Below are 16866 nucleotides of genomic sequence, written 5' to 3' on the forward strand. Positions count from 1 at the left end.
ACCAAAACAAAACAAATGCATTAAATGAAGAGATGGTCTGATACCATTCTTTGCTTCCCAATACTGATTCTGATACCTGAACTTTTGTATCGGCCGATACCGAGTACGGATCCGATACCAGCGGGTCATATATGTTTTAACCCTCATGGTGTCCTCGGGTCCAATTGACCTGTTTTCCTATATCAATGCTCTTTTTAACTACCCAATTGTAATTACCCAAAATAACATGATTGATTCCACACAACGCTCTTTGGCAGGTACAAATCTCTACTTTCATTAATTTTGGGGTGTCTTATTAAATTTTATAGCATTTGGAAAAAAAAAAATTTTGAAGTGGTTTTGAAATAGCATGACATAGTTGACATATTCCAGTCTTTGATTATCCATTCATTTTAGTCTAAATAAATCCTAATTTCTGATTTTCAAACTCAAACATTAGGTATAATTTCCTATAAATGAGGTTTATTGATCATAAATTCCAAAAGTAACTGTAAAACTAAAGTTAATAAGTTAGTGTTACGCAGTGTTGAAAACGTAAATAAAAGTGACACATTAAAAAAAAATGCGTCAAAAGTGATGAAAGGGGACAAAACCATAAGAAAAAGTTAAAAACATTGATAACAAAAGTTTTAATTTTCAATTTTGACGGGAAGACAACACGAGGGTTAACAACTCTATACTATTATCCCCGTATGGATGTGATATGATTTCTATCTTTGTTGTGGTCACTCTTTGTGAAACATAAACAAACAATGACCGCTACAGAACTTTCATTTATCATCCAGTTTGACAGTCAGTTATAATGTAAAAAGAACATGAATAAACTACTTTAACATAGAATTTCTTTGTTTTTTTAAACGCGGTATCAGATCGGTGCACGAACTTCAGTACTTACCGACACAGATACCAGTGTTTTAGGCAGCATCGGAGGCGATACCTTTATTGGTATTGGTATCGGGAACATTTCTAATTAAATGTAAACATGAGTTAAGTGGTCACTTGTTAGTGGTCACTTTACTGCCATTACAGCAACAGAACAAGTAAACAATGTGTGCCTCTCCTCACTCTACCTTAGAGCGACTCCCCTGTGGGACACTAGAAGGCTCTGACGACCAGCCTGTTGATGTTTTTGCCATGACTTAACCACATCTGATATATTGCCCAGCTCTACTTGGAACTGACCCTTTAAATAATTGATATTTGTTCAAATATCCTTTGCATGCAGATCTGCATTTGCAGTCTATTGGGAATGGGTGTTTTGTTATCAGGTGGTTGGTTTGGTGAATGTATCCATATCTCCCTCCACAAGATATTTGGATCTTTAACACCAATTCCATCCTGTAAAGAAGGAGTCTGTTCCACAGTGGCCCACTGGCACACAATACTTCTCTGTTCAGTGGATGCCAAATGGTCCAGTCATCACCCTCCATTCCACCCCTCCACCCCTCCTTTGCTATCTCTCCCTGTCTTTTCTCTCTGTATCTGACCATAACAGAATCCGCTGATGGTCAGTTAGATTAGCATCCAGCCGCTGAAGGGACAACTTCAAAACGGACAAAGAAAGAGCTGCTTTGTCTCGATCTGGTGCTGAGGACCCCGGAAGTAAGAGCGGAAACTGGGTGGACAAAGCATTACAAGAGATATTATAATGACTGTGAGCGCCTAAGTTTGGAGAAGGACTAAAATACTGGCAGCATCTCAATAGTTATTGCATGCATCACATCAGACCCCTTCAAAAGGAAATCAATGTTTATTACTTCAACAAAAAGATCTTTATTAGAGAGTTGTATTGTACACTACCCAATTGGACTAGCTCAAACACTTTAGAAATGAAGACAAGCCATTGTGTCATGTCTGCTGTAGGTTTTAAGATATCCAGTAACATGTCTTTCCATGCAAGCTACAGTCATTTACATATTGTGTTATGCATTATAAGCCAACTCTCTGACCCAGTGAACCTGCAAACCAAACCCCAACTCCACCCTGCAGAGTCCATTTATTCAAACTCTACAGAAATCTAAAGTTACTCTACAAACTGCATGCAATAAACTTCCTCAACACACACCATATACCCTCTGTTATCAAAGCTTGACAATCCAAACCAAACTATAAATATCACACTTTAATTTAACCAGAGCTGTAAACGTCTACTCAAAGCCATTTCTATAGGTAACTTAGCAATTAGTGGTGAGCTAATGCATACGTTTGCAGAGAAGCCTGCCCTTTGATATAACTGCACTGCATGACAGGCAGCAGAGAATGATTACAGCTGTTAAAATCTTAGGATGCTTAAATAAAGGGCAAATGCCAAATAACATCTGTGACAACGTTAAACTCAAATTATGTGTGTACATGCACACACACAAATGAGTGGCTGAGATTAGTAGAACAGATTTCATACTGTACTACTAAGTATAAACTTAATAATACAGTATGAAATGTGTCACCTAAACTAAAGAACTAAATGTTTTTTTAAAAGTTATAATGAAAAATTGACAGTGCACAGAATCACATTTGTCACATGATCATGAGAAAATTATATTATTTCACACGCGCAGATATTAACTGCCACTCGCACAATTTAAGTCAGATTTAGTAATTTAACAACCAAGAGTTGTACAGGTGTGAAAAAAAAACACAGAAGCATGTGTGATCATCAGTGGACAAATTTAGTGTATAAAGAACTTGAGAGGCACAATTAATCTGTATCAAATAATATTTTTCTGTAACAAAATGGAATCACAAAGACATTTACAAGCAAAGTGATTTCATTTATTTCTGCTTCAAACTGTATTAATTATTATTATATATTGTTTAAATTGCAGTTGTAGTCCCTTTATGCTAGACAAGAAAAACAAAAAAAAAAACAGCAATGTTTAGTTTTTTCCCTTTTAATTATCACATTAGTCGATTATGGTAGCACTAAAATATTAGGTGTTTTAACGGAAGTGTCCCACTGAAAAAAGACATACACAGAGATTTCCATCCAGTCAGCTATATAGAAGATCTTTCATTGCCAGACCTTCCTCCACAGCACTGGAGAGAAGGGTCTGTCTAGTCCACAAAGCATTTCTGGATTGGAGAAAAACATGCTCTGCTTCATTGGTATTTCTTTAAAACAAATCACAATCGTCATTGGTGGCACACTGAGACTCTGCAAAATAATAGCCTCGAGAAGAAACTTGTTTTGGTGGAACACGGAAGTTGTTTTACTCGTGCGAGATTGGACAGATAGTCTAGCTAGCTGTCTGGATTCACCCTGCAGAGATCTGAGGACCAGGTAACCATAGTCCTCAGATTGGACAGATAGTCTAGCTAGCTGTCTGGATTCACCCTGCAGAGATCTGAGGACCAGGTAACCATAGTCCTCAGATTGGACAGATAGTCTAGCTAGCTGTCTGGATTCACCCTGCAGAGATCTGAGGAGCAGGTAACCATAGTCCTCAGAAATCCACTAGAGTTTAAAATTCCAACATAAAGAAAGCGGAAGGAAACGGACATCGACGAGAGGACATGCATCCCAGATATAGACTAGATATAGTAACTTACATAACTACGTAACTAATTAGTACAATAGGCTTGTGCCAATTGGCAATCAGATTGTATAACGCATTTAAAGGAATGACCTTCAGTTGGTTTTTCCTACGCATGTGTTAAAGCAATTTTAACTTCCTTACTATCAGATCTACAATATCTAGAACCTGCGCCCTACTGTTTATTATCCGGTGCGCGTTAATTAGCACGAGTGACGAGTGAATTTTAAATCCTTGATGTTAATTACAAACCAGTTTGACGTCTCTTTCTATGGATCTGACACTTGATGGGCTGTGTTTATTTTGGACAGTCACCCAGCCTCCCTGGCTTCCCCCCTGCTGCAAGGGGACATTAGGTCAGCCAGCACCAATTAACCTTACTGGGGACTAAGACACAGCCGAGTTTCCCTGGTGCTGAGCCTCACCTCCAACACAACAAAGGAACTACAGTTATTACATGTAGAATTTTCACATTGGAAGGGAGAGGAATAGCTAAATTTGACACGCAGATCAACAGAGAGCCGGAAAGTGAGAAAAGCCCCCGCTAACTGCTAAACTAAAAGTAGCTTACAGTATACCGCTAAATGCTAAACTAAAGTAGCATTACTAGTAGTAACAGTATATCTTTGTTCAATGGGTAGGTATTTGATTTTCAATTTTGGGATTTGAAAATACATTTTTTGAAGAAAAAAAACGTGCATGCTGAAATTAACTGTTTTTTTAGTTTTATAAGATAATGTATTGACTTTATTAACAGAACAGCTAACGAAGTGAAAGGGGAGAAAGAGGGGGAATGACATGCAGCAAAGGGCCACAGGTCAGAGTCGAACCAGGGCCCGCTGTGTCGAGGAGTAAACCTCAATATATGGGCGCTCGCTCTACCAACTGAGCTACCTGGGCGCCCTCAATGTGTTGTTTTTTCGGTATTAAGCTGCTAACATTAGCTAAATGTCCGCTAACCACTGGCCAAATTATCCAGCGCTATGTTGTCCATCTCAGCCAAGAACGGAGAAATCTGGAGTTAAGCCCCTGACACACCGACCAGACGGGTGACCCTCGGCAGAAAAGGTAGTTGGACTGATCAGTCTCCCAGAGTTAGTCAAAAAAGTGCCTCCAAACACACCAAAGCAACGAGACGTAATCATCTCTATAACAGTAGGCGGCGCTAATCTGTATTGTTGCCCAAATATGAAAACCGGCAGCTGATTGAACGAACGCATCATGTGGGTCTAGTTTCTCAGGAAATTCAAGGCCAGACTGTCATGGCGGCTTGTTAAGAATCCAATCTCATATTTCACTATATTTTAATCACTTAAAACGTGTTTTTGAAACCATTTTAAGCGAGAAATATGTCGTGCAGTTGCTGAATCTGCCTTTATTTCAGATTGACAAAGGTCTGTTAGAAAGATTTTCATCAGATTTTGAGAGACTCTAGTCACGCTCATCCCGCTCCTCGTTTCCGGGTTTGCACTCCACCAATCAGATTGGTCATTTGAGTCTGACTGCCGGCATGGCCCGCCTTCCAACTGAGCATGTTAAATCGGCCAAAATGAACCACTCTAGACAGACGACGCACGGAACACACCGAAAAGACTTGAGTTACTGACCTCGCCAGACTGTCCGACGGCCGATTATCAGGTTGGTGTGTCACAGCCCTTACAATCGAGCAATCTGATGTTTGCAGCCTAGTGTCGTTTTCAGGCGATTTGATAAAGGTAAACATTGTTTGACCATTCATAACGCCAAAGCTCTAGTGAGGGACTGGATGGCCGAGCATTCATTCACAAACGCTGCATCACTCGTCACTTGTCGCTTGGAGAAAAGCAACCATGCCAGGGACAATTACTTTACAGGCTATCAGACCCCCCCCCCCCCCCCCCCCCGCCACTGCCAAAGCTTGGAATATTCAGTGTTTTTAAGAACCAAAGCTTTGAAGCTCAAAAAATGGCATTTGGTACAGCCCTTTACAATTATAGGGGAAAAACTGATTAATATTGGTCATCTTGAGCTACTGGTCATACCAGACTCATTTACTTGTGTTTTCTGTATTTGTAGCACAGTTCTTTATGCTATGTGTATCCATTCAATTGGTCGATGTCTCTTAATTATTTTTTCTTTACAGCATGTTTGTTTTTGTAAATTAGTTAAAAAGTTCAGACTATCCGCTTGATATTTCTTAAGCTGTAGTGTGTTAAGCTCTCTCTGCCACCATAGCAGAAATGTTATGTTCATGTCTTATTTTGTCCACCACGTCTGACAAAACCTACTCAGTCGGGCTGCACGATAAGACCTAAAATCAAAATCACGATTAATTGCACATTTTACATCCACGATAAATGAACTATAATTAATCACGTTGTTCTAAATGATCTTTTCTGCAGCCAAAATGTTTCTAGACGACGGACACTTAAGTTGCTCAGCTGACTCGGACTCAGTGTTTCAGTTATCCTCTGGTTAGCTTTCCATGCGGCTGACCGGTCCAGGTAGAACGTACCTATCAACCCAAATTAATTATCAAAATTATCATCATGGAAAAAATACGTTGATAACAGCTTCAAATTTTTGATGTCAATAGGTTTTTTGATTAATCAACCTGCCCTATTACTCAGTCACTTATACTGTTTGATTAACAGGCCTTGAGTTACCACTGAATTATTTAGACCCGTCTGTTAGTGGACATGTAAGGAATGTCTAACATAGAGGATGATGGGCAATTGTTAACAAAATAACAGGGCACAGACAACAGCACACACAGTCCTATTGGTATAGATATCGCACAATCCTATTCCCTCGTCTGCCATCATCCAGATTGAATAGAGTAATCACGTGAGTCAAGCCATCAAAGAGTGAAGATTGCCACGTTAATGGTTCTAATAGGCTGTTGTGAAGAGGTATTCACAGGGAACTTGTTGTAATTGCACTCAATGAGCAACGAGGGATTAGACAGAGAGTTGGCCAAGTGGACTAAAGAAGAATGAATGCCTGTCCGGTACGTGCACACCCAAATATACGCAGGAGCTTAAGAACATGCTTTCAAGTTCAGGGCCAAAAGCTTGCATTCACACACACGACACACAGACCACAGCACACAGACCACAACACCAGACCACAACACAGACACACACAACACACACACACACCACCACACACACACCAACAACACACAACACCAAACACACACACACACACACACACACACCCACACACACACCACACACACACACACACACACACACAACACACACACACACACACACACACACACCCTCCTTTTCTCGGTCAAACATTTACGTGTTGTCTAGAGCATTCAAGAGGCAATTAAGGGGGGCAGAGATGTTTGCAGGCAAATTAAATTCAGCCCTAAGGGGCATGTAGACAGAAGGAAATGGCAGGAGAAACAGCAACAAGTGGACAGCGCTATACCTGACACTACTTGAGACACCACACAACCACAAAGGGGGGATAGAACTTGTGAAAACCAGTGTTGTCTGTAGTCCCTATCCAAAACAGGCAGCTAAAGAAAACCCTCTTAGGCTAATCAGCAATATTCTGAAGGACTCAATGACTCTGCAAGACCCCACAGTCACAAAAAAAACATATTAGTTAAAAGGTCCCTGGGCATGAAAAGTTCACTTTATGAGGTTTTTTAACATTAATATGCGTTTCCCCAGCCTGCCTTTGGTCCCCCAGTGGCTAGAAATGGTGATAGGTGTAAACCGAGCCCTGGGTATCCTGCTCTGCCTTTGAGAAAATGAAAGCTCAAGTGGGCCGATCTGGAATACTGCCCCTTCAGAGGTCATAAGGGGCCAGGTTACCTCCCCTTTCTCTGCTTTGTCTTTTTCTATACTACAATACCAGAATGACTGCATTTATGCAAGATATTTCTAATTGTTGTATTCCAGGCCGTCAAAATGAGAAGTTCCATTGCCTACTGCTTGTCCTTAGATCCAAATTAGGATCCATTTAGTCCCTGTGTGGTATTATGGCTTTCAAACGAGCAAAGTGGCAGTGGCAAAGTGGCAAGCTTCCACCTTGCCCCCCCCTCCTCAAAAGCTACAGACTCAGAAATGGCAAGGAAAGATCATTGTGGGACTGGCTCTAGTAATCGCTCTCTGTAATTCTGCACCAAGGTTGAATTTTGGGAAAGAGACTTTAGATATGGTATTAGGGGACCACTAATGTGAATATAAAAGCATCCAAACAGCACCATGTTATGGGACCTCTAAGACCGAGTTATGCTTCTGCGTTAAATCAACACCGTGGCTACTTACATAGGTACGCTGATGAAGTACATGGCGAAGCGCGGCGCATGGCAAAGCACGGTGCTTGGCTGTGGCTTGGTAGAACTGCCTTTTAACTTGCTCATTTCCAGTTCTCCTTATCCATAAATATATCCAATATTAAGTTCAATAATCCTCTTCTGAAGTTTAATTAATTATATGGCCTTACCATCTACAACCTGCGACCATTACTTTGTTTGTAAAAGAGTGCAAGTTGTAAGTGTAAGTTTGCTTCACGTGGCATTAGGGCCGTTACAGAGTCAACGCATCCGTACGCTAACGATGGTGTCACAACCACGTGACTTACTGTCGCACAATAGAAAAATTACTACTAGAAGTCTGACAACTTTCAGACAGGTTGCTCATGTCCCATTTACGTCACCAAGCTCAGTTTGAGGCTGCGCTCAGCCATCTCCGGAAAAGTGCTTCTAACTCACTTCCACTCTTCTCTATTGAAGTCTATGGAAGTCTATGAATGGCTCTGTCCATTTCTTTTACTGTCTATGATGGTAACCAAGCTCCTCAAGCACTCTAAATGTCAACACAAGATACATGGCTATTGCAAACTCGTGGTCCATAAATACAGCACCGGATATCTATCGTTGACAGGTGACATAGATCCTCTCATGCTGATGGTGCATATCTTCAAACTTATTGCACTTGTTTGCTTGACATTCATTCTGAGAAGTCATCAAGTCAATTTTCCATGAGCATACAGTACCAACAGAAATACTACCTACAACTACACAAATCCTCTATGGTTGCTGTGATTCTTTGGACAGAGCCACAAACAAGTTCACACTTTGGCCTATTTTGGTTGTCTTCGCTCCAAGTGGGCTATGTTGAATTATTCACAGGGCTGCCATAAGGGGAATAGGCGTAGTAATGCTAGGCAGGGGCGATGCATTGAAAACCCTCATGAATAAAACATTTGACAAATAAGCTAGACATAAGCCAAGTGAACCCATTGCCTCGCTATGTAACGTCATAGCCTTCACTGACAACTGACAAATTGGTTACAAGTTGTTACAGACTTAAAAGTATGTCTCCACTTGATTCTGGAAAAAATTACATTGTTAAAACAATACTGTTAAGCAATGTTTTAGCTTTAACCAATGGACTTTAAAAACTTCAAATTTGCAAGATTAGGATCAAGGCATTTTGTGTACATAATTCCCACAGCAATAGCTTGCAGTAAAAGTTCCTGTTAGTCCAAGGCTTTAAATGAGGACCACTGTACTTCACAAGTGAAGCTTTACACTTCTTAAAAAGGTCCCATGGCATGAAAATTTCACTTTATGAGTTGTTGTTTTTTAACATTAGTATGCGTTCCCCCAGCCTGCCTATGGTCCCCCAGTGGCTAGAGATGATGATGATGATGATGATGATGTGATGATGATGATGATGATGATGATGATGATGATGATGATGATGATGATGATGATGATAGGTGTAAACCGAGCCCTGGGTATCCTGCTCTGCCTTTGACAAAGTGAAAGCTCAGACAGGCCGATCTGGAATCTTGCCCCTTATGAGGTCATAAGGGGCAAGGTTACCTCTCCTGTCTCTGCTTTGCCCGCCCAGAGAATTTGGCCCACACATGGGAGAGAGACATCATGGCTTTCAAACGAGCAAAGTGGCAGTTGGTCAAGGCCACACCCCCAGCCTCCACCTTACTTTTACGAGTGTATACTTTAAAACGGCAATGAAACAGTTTCCTATAACAATACAGTTCACTTCCAGACCACTCGCGTCTAGACATATACAGTAACACATTATGGCTTAGCCTTTTCCCTGAGAGTTCAGAGCCAGGCTTGTTTTCCCACACCCAGTACTTTTATTAATGCTTCCACCGTTCATTCAGCCTCTCTGCTTTCTCCATCAAGAGCCAGCCTGCAGTAAGTCAGGAGGGCAGCATGCCTACACCGTGAGCACAGCTTTGACATTGGAATATAACTAAGCCAATACAGGTGTCTGATGGCAGCCATTTGCTAGGTGAGCCCATTCCAGCGCAGCACTGCAAAAGCTTAAGGGGTGCTAGCAGAAACCCTACACCTTTGTAGGACAGGCGGGGGCAAAACAACACAGCATCGCTTCTGGTGATGCTCATCAAGTGTGACCCTGCCATTGACCCTGCCAAGCACATCACTTTAATCTCTCCGTGTGGGATCAGCAGAGTAGCAGGGGGCTCACAAGTCCATTGCAGACTTGCAACTGAGATTAGTGATAATATCGAGTAACATGGTATGATGGTAGGATAGATGTCCTGTCCTTTAAATAACAATAACGATGATGATGAGTCATTAGTCGGCAATAAACCAAGGCAGATTGACAGTTTTACAATATGACTGCAACACCCTGCCCCAGTAGGGCTGGGCAATGTATCAATATTTCATTGATAAATAAGAATACATATTGTCATAGATTTTGGATGTCGTAATATAGCATAAGAGTAGTCTTTTTATGGTTGTAAAGGCTGCATTACAGTCTAGTGACTGATGTAATTTTCTGAACTCAACAGACCTACAAGTAGAGCTGGGCAATATATCAATATTATATTGTGATATGAGACTAAATATCATCTTAGCTTTTGGATATCATAATATAGTAAAATGGCATTTTAAAGGCTGTATTAAGGTAAAGTGATGTTATTTTCTGAACATAAACTGTTCTAACTGTTCTATTTTTTGCCTTTGCCCACTTAGTCATTATATCCACACAACTGATGATTGTTTATCAAAAATCTCATTGTGTGAATATTTTTGTGAAAGCACCAATTGTCAACACTTCAATATGGTTGATATTGAGGTATTTGGTCAAAAATATCATGATATTTGATTTTCTCCATATCGCTTAGCCTATGAAAGCTATTTCAGTATTTGCCTTTACCCACTCACATTATTTTTTTTTGTGAAAATATTTTGTGAATGCACCAATTGTCAAACCTTATGTTGTTGCAATATTGACATCAATGGATTTGGTCAAGAAGAATATTGCGATATTAGCTTTTGTCCATCCCTATGCCAAAGTTTAGGCCTTAAAAAGTAAGACCTCAGACAAATACACTACAGTATACATATTCAGTATTTATACTGTAAACTAATATGTTTTAATCAGTCTGTTTATATACTTTATAACTGGATTGGATTCAGCTACTGCAACAATGAATACATACTTATTTCAATTGATGCAAAGTTTAGCAAAGGCTGGCCTGGTAACAAAGTAGGTTCACCTCAGTGTTTCAGGAGGCAGCGCTCAGAGACCTGAACTGAGAAACCACTCAACGCTTGATGCAGAGGCAGATGACTCACTATAAGCTCATGCTGCTGAAACACAGTCACTGTTAAGAGAGGCCAGAACTATTTGACAAGCTCAAATTTCAGTTCTCTGGCTTTTTTATTTACTAGGATACCAGAATGACTGCATTTATGCAGGAACAGATATTTCTAATTGTTGTTTTCCAGGCTGTCAAAATGAGAAGTTCCATTGCCTACTGCTTGTCCTTAGACCCCAAATTAGGATCCATTTAGTCCCTGTGTGGCATTTCAAAGTATGATTTGTGAAGGTGTTTTAAGAAATGGGTAAGAAGGAAAGGTGAGTGAAATAAAACAATGAGATTAAAATGACCTCACTTCTCTTCAGACAAGGCGATTTCTTGTGATTTTGAGTCAGTGGATAGTGATCCAAACTAATGCTTGGATTAAGAGTCTTAACCACTATATCCTAACCACCCTTAAGCCACAAGAAAAAAGCCTTGCTGCTAAAACCAAATCTTGGCTTTGTCCCTGGACATGAACAGCGCAATGGGCTGCTGACAGGTTTCTTATTAACACAAGCTGCGTTGTTGCAACCTCAATCCACAGGTAGCTCAAATGAATTCTGGGAGTTGAGCTTTGTGCACATAGCACTCTTAGTTCCCACACCTCCCTCCCCTACTCGTGACCCTCCACGCCAGGAACAAAACCCTGGGAATGTGAGCTATGCAGAGCTGCAGCTCGGAGACACCTGTTAAGAAAACCAACACAGCCTCCAACGCTGGGCCTCGTCTGAGCCGCTGCATCCGACCCCACCCTGACTTAGTAGCCTACACTCCATATACACACTCCAGCACAACACTCAAGAAACAAGTATCTGTTTTCATATAACTGGAACACTTCCCTGCCCAGCCGGAATACAGACAACAGACCTTTTACCTTTTTCTAGGCATGATTTAAAAAGAAGAACTAGGCTACACCCAGTGAGAGCAGTAAGCCTGGCCAATACTGAAGACAAGCCATTAAGGCTTTGGAGTTTACAGATAGAAATGTCCTCAGTTAAATTTAAATAAAACAATATAAGTAGATAAATGATGGGACATGATGCAAACATTGTAAACAGCAAGCTCCTGGGTCCCCTGGAAGTGGCACTGTCCCTCCTCCGCGAAGGCCTTCTCCAAGCCCTTATTTCTACCCCGAGGAATGAGGAGTGAGCATTGAGGAGCTATAGCTGAGGAAACACGAGAGCAGCCTTCCCGGGAGCCGTACAGCTGAAAGAGCTGCTAACTCCACCCATACAGCTGACCAATTCAGGTGATGCTTGAGAGGGAATTTTGATAATATCATGGCTTTTGAGAGTGTTATTACGCATTTAAAGTAAAGAGACACAAGGGTCTTATTTCATGTGACAAGGGCTTGTTCACACCACCCTCACATACCCCCAAGCAATAATGGGTATGAAAGAAAAGTCAAAAACACATGGTGTCCCCTATCATTTTAGGAAACATATCTAACTATGCAAAACAAATGGGATATGATGGAAGCTGGCCAAGTGCTGAGTCTCCTAGTAGGCTGCCAGCTTAGAGGCTTGGCGCTGTCAGCCAGTGACAAGCTCCGTGTCACCACACTTGACATTACAGGCACAAGGGCTATGTATTCCCTCTGGCCATGCTACATGGCACACTGTACTTCCTGGAGAGGAGAAACTGTGTGTGTGTGTGTGTGTGTGTGTGTGTGTGTGTGTGTGTGTGTGTGTGTGTGTGTGTGTGTGTGTGTGTGTGTAAGTTGAGGCTTTAGACACAAGGAAATTTGGTTATGTTAGCATACCTAGACTAGTATTTCCTTTTGTTTTCTAGGCTAAGCAGTGGGGTTATAAGAGGTTCTACTGTAGCTTTCGTATGTGTTCCTTTAACTATAATTGCAATTACGAAACATTACTTTAACACTACATAAAGCGACATTCACTCTCCCTCGGAAACATCCCACAAGTTGTAAGGTGAAATTCAATTGAAATAAGTAGTACTTATACGTCTTATTAGTGAAGAATCACGCACCTAGCTAGCTATTGGTTAGCAATAACAGAAGATTCCCTGCTTGGTTCACGTTACTTCATCAGCGGCTGATTACCACACAAACCAAGTCTAACGTTAGTAATATTGCTCTGTCTTTAGGTGAAATTGTTATACCCTGCATTCCCCGTAAACCCATAACGATATTTTCGACTTATTTATTACGAAAATCCCCACTGCTTTGTCTTTTCATCCACTTAACAACTATAAAGATAAGTTTATAGCTAACGTCAACGTTAGACAATATGTTGGTAACGTTACTCACTTGGCATGGGCAGTCGGAGTTGAATGGTTCTTGCCGCTCACAGTGTACTCCAATGGTTCTTTCGAAGACAAAACTTTTAAGTTTTAATATAATCCACTTCAGAAACCGCGGTTTGTTTCTTTAAACCTACTTCACGTACCCCTGCTTTCTATGGCTCTACACTGAACACAACCTTTCAAAATGTTACGCCTCGGTCGTGCCGTGCCACCAGTCTTCTATCCAAGACAGATAAAGCGGTCTCTTAAGGCGCTGATTTGGAAACAGTTTGTTTATTTAAATACAACGTTAACATGTGGATGTGTGACAACATAAAACTGTTCTGAGATCTGTGCCGTGCGGGGCTTTTGCCACAGAGACCGCCCACTCTGTTCGTTCATTTGTCAGTATCATGAGGGTGTGCTCAGTCCTTCCGTTCTTTATTGTTATTGGCTTAAGGTGTTGTCAATCATCCGCAAACTTCTGCCTTAAATTTGCTTCTCCGCCTACAGGAGAAAACACAACAAACGCACTTGGACAGCATGCTTGTTTTAAAGATCTATGTCAAATTAATATTATTCATTAATGTTATGCCTGTTGTGCCAGACAGCCCCTAATTTCAAACATAATTTATATTTGCTCTTGCACACATATTGGAACATCTATCAAGCTTAAGCCTTCTATTTGCAATCCCCACTTTAAAATTAAATCACTGCAATTTTTTGCATTGAGGTTTTTTGAGGCACCTATGTAGTTTACATCATTTGTGTGTTGTCTGTTATCATTCCTTGGTCCTGAGAAAACAATATTTTATTCAGCTACTTTTTTTTAAATACTGGAGAGATAGAGGAATGTTGTTTGATACCTCCCCCTACAGGTAATTTTTAGACATAGTGCAGCAAGTACCAAAGACCAAGAAAAGGCACTTTGTAAAGGATTTAAGTTGATTCTTCTACAAATATAATAAATAACTCAAATGTGTCTTGAAATAGCTGATGTTAGACCGGTGTATCTTCAGTCGTTATCAAGTGTGGTGATCCTACTGACCACTGAACAAGAACACTGCCAATGTTCCTAACACACTACACCTCTGATGTTGTTGACAATTACCTCTTTCCTCAGTGTCCCTTTAATATTTGCAGCATATTTAATATCTGCAATAGGCTATATTTAATATATCACAATACATATTTGTACATATCTTGACTTCGATGTATGTTTTCTCTGTTGTAGGCCTATATGTTGTATTATTTAAAAGAAAAATGTATATGACAAGTACAACACTGGAGAGTGCAACAAAGCATTTCCCTGCACATATATGCATGTGTTGAGTATGTGAAAATAAAAACTTGAAACTGATCCTGAGAAATCTGGAATAAACTCTGTTTTTATTAAATGCAGCAAACAAATAAGTGGACATCCAGAAAGCTGGTTTAGTGAAAACTCTGGGTTTTCTGTTTTAGAAAGGGAGGTTAATTAAACCTAACCTGGTTGGGAGCAGGTTTTCTTCTTTCTTCCTCTGACACAGCGAAAACAGGGTTGGTTTATTAATTGTGTTAACTGGCAGACTATAACACAGGTTTTTCCTCGAAAAACATGACATTTCCTTTGGTTGACTATCCTGTTGGTGAAGAAGCTGTATTAATTTGCAGGGAGTTAAACATATGTTGGGAGATTACTTCAGGCCCCGACTATAGATGCATTTTCATTCCCAGATACAAGCCTACCTATTTGAGTGGTATCGTTTTTCATCCCACTCCATCAGTTATGAGCCTACATAACCTTGTCTGTCCTCATATCACTTACGTCACCCATCGTGGACATACTCATGTGCTCTTGTGTCACATTATTTTTTTTTTGCAAATGGCAGTTTCCTTTACAACATTGGTGCACAGCCGGATTAAGCATTAGGGCAACTGGTCACTTGCCCAAGGGCACAGGCCATCTAAGGGGCTCTGGGCACCGTCAAATATTATGTTAGACCACGTTATAGTCCTAACTTTCCTAATTATGTGCAGATTTTTATGCAACCCGCTCCAGCATAACATTATGTTAAATCACGTCAAAAGCAGTGTCTGTAGCTTTCTGGGTAGCGAGCGAAGACGAGCTGTCACGTGACTTCTCTGACGCTCTGAAACTTGAAAGGAGTGGTGACATTGTTGGTGGGAAGCTGGAGAAGCAGTTAGCGGCAAGCGCTAAAAGACAATTAAAAGGAGAAAAGGAATTGAAATTAGTTGAAAATTTGAAACATACTCTAAAAATAGCCAGCTTGTTTACTTCAAATCAGTGCTCTCAGAGAAAAGGCGATAATAACGCTGAAATCCCTCCTTCACCTGTAGCCGTGGAAACAGCTAACGTTAACGTTAGTGCTAGCAGTCAGACCACCACCAGTGTGGAAGCTAGCAGTGAGACATGGAACAACCAAGGGGCTAAGCCTCTCCTCTCTAAGCGCTCTTATGGCGCCATTTTGATTCCACTAAGCACTCACCTGCCGTTAGCATTCCATTGACTGCCATTCATTTTGGCGCCACTTTGACAGCAAATAACTTTACATCTGAAGCATTTAAAGATTCTATTTGTCCGTTGTTTATTTCTAAAGAAACACCACAATGTATAAAAGGCTCAATTATCTTGTATCTCACATTGTAGCAGATGTTTTTATAAAATAGGCTAACAATTGTGTCATAACGCGACTTGCTATCGCATAGTCAACAAATCACCGTATTGCCAGGAGAAGCTCGCAGACAGTTTCAACTTACATAAGCTGTTCAGGTTTAATTACTAATGTTAACTAGCATTCTAGTTAGCAATAATTAGCCTCTGCCTATGTTATCTCCTAACATATACCTATGCTCGCCATCTCTGCAAGATTGGGAATGATTGAGATTTCTCTTGCACAGCTACCAGAAGACTTACAACTTTCAGACAGGTTGCCCACATCACATCTACGTGGTCAAGCTCAGTTGGAGGCTGCGCAGTAACGCTCAGCCATCAATGGAAAAGTGCTTCTAACATCCTTCACTGGTCTTCGTCCAGAACTATCTGGATCTATGGGAACAACAGCCAATAACAAGAGGACGACGAGCATGAACAGCCTCCACATCATCACAACCAACATGCAAGTCCAACTGAAGGAGCTGAGACATCCAGCAGCCCCGGCACCGGCAGCACCTTCACGCTCCTGTCAGATCCAGCACTATGGGGACCCCTGACAGAGAAGCTGAGGGAGGAAGTGATCCACAGAGGGCCTTCCCTTGCATAACTGGGCTACCAGGTACCCAGCATCTGTGAAGGAGTCTGGGCTTGGGTGTCAAATCCGCTCCCTCACAAAATGACCTACTGAATGGCCGTTTTCAAAACAACAAAGTCATACCTAGGGAATGGCTGCTTTATTCACCATCTACTGGCTTTGTTTGTTGCCATGCCTGCAAACTCACCCTGTCACCCCAAAACCGACAATAGGCCTTCATCAGTGGATGTAGCGATTGG

At 41.0% G+C, this 16866-nt stretch overlaps 1 protein-coding gene across 1 annotated transcript in view; it reads right to left on the reverse strand.

The window, feature by feature from the left end:
- Positions 1-13666, reverse strand: part of mpp7a (MAGUK p55 scaffold protein 7a) — a 194675-nt gene extending 181009 nt beyond the window's left edge. The window contains exon 1 of the mRNA XM_032504515.1: positions 13402-13666. The gene's annotated coding sequence lies outside the window, so the exon portion shown is untranslated. The remainder of the gene's footprint in view (positions 1-13401) is intronic.
- Between the last annotated feature and the right edge of the window lie 3200 nt (positions 13667-16866).

Source organism: Etheostoma spectabile, chromosome 22, assembly GCF_008692095.1.
Source record: "Etheostoma spectabile isolate EspeVRDwgs_2016 chromosome 22, UIUC_Espe_1.0, whole genome shotgun sequence".
NCBI lineage: Eukaryota > Metazoa > Chordata > Actinopteri > Perciformes > Percidae > Etheostoma > Etheostoma spectabile.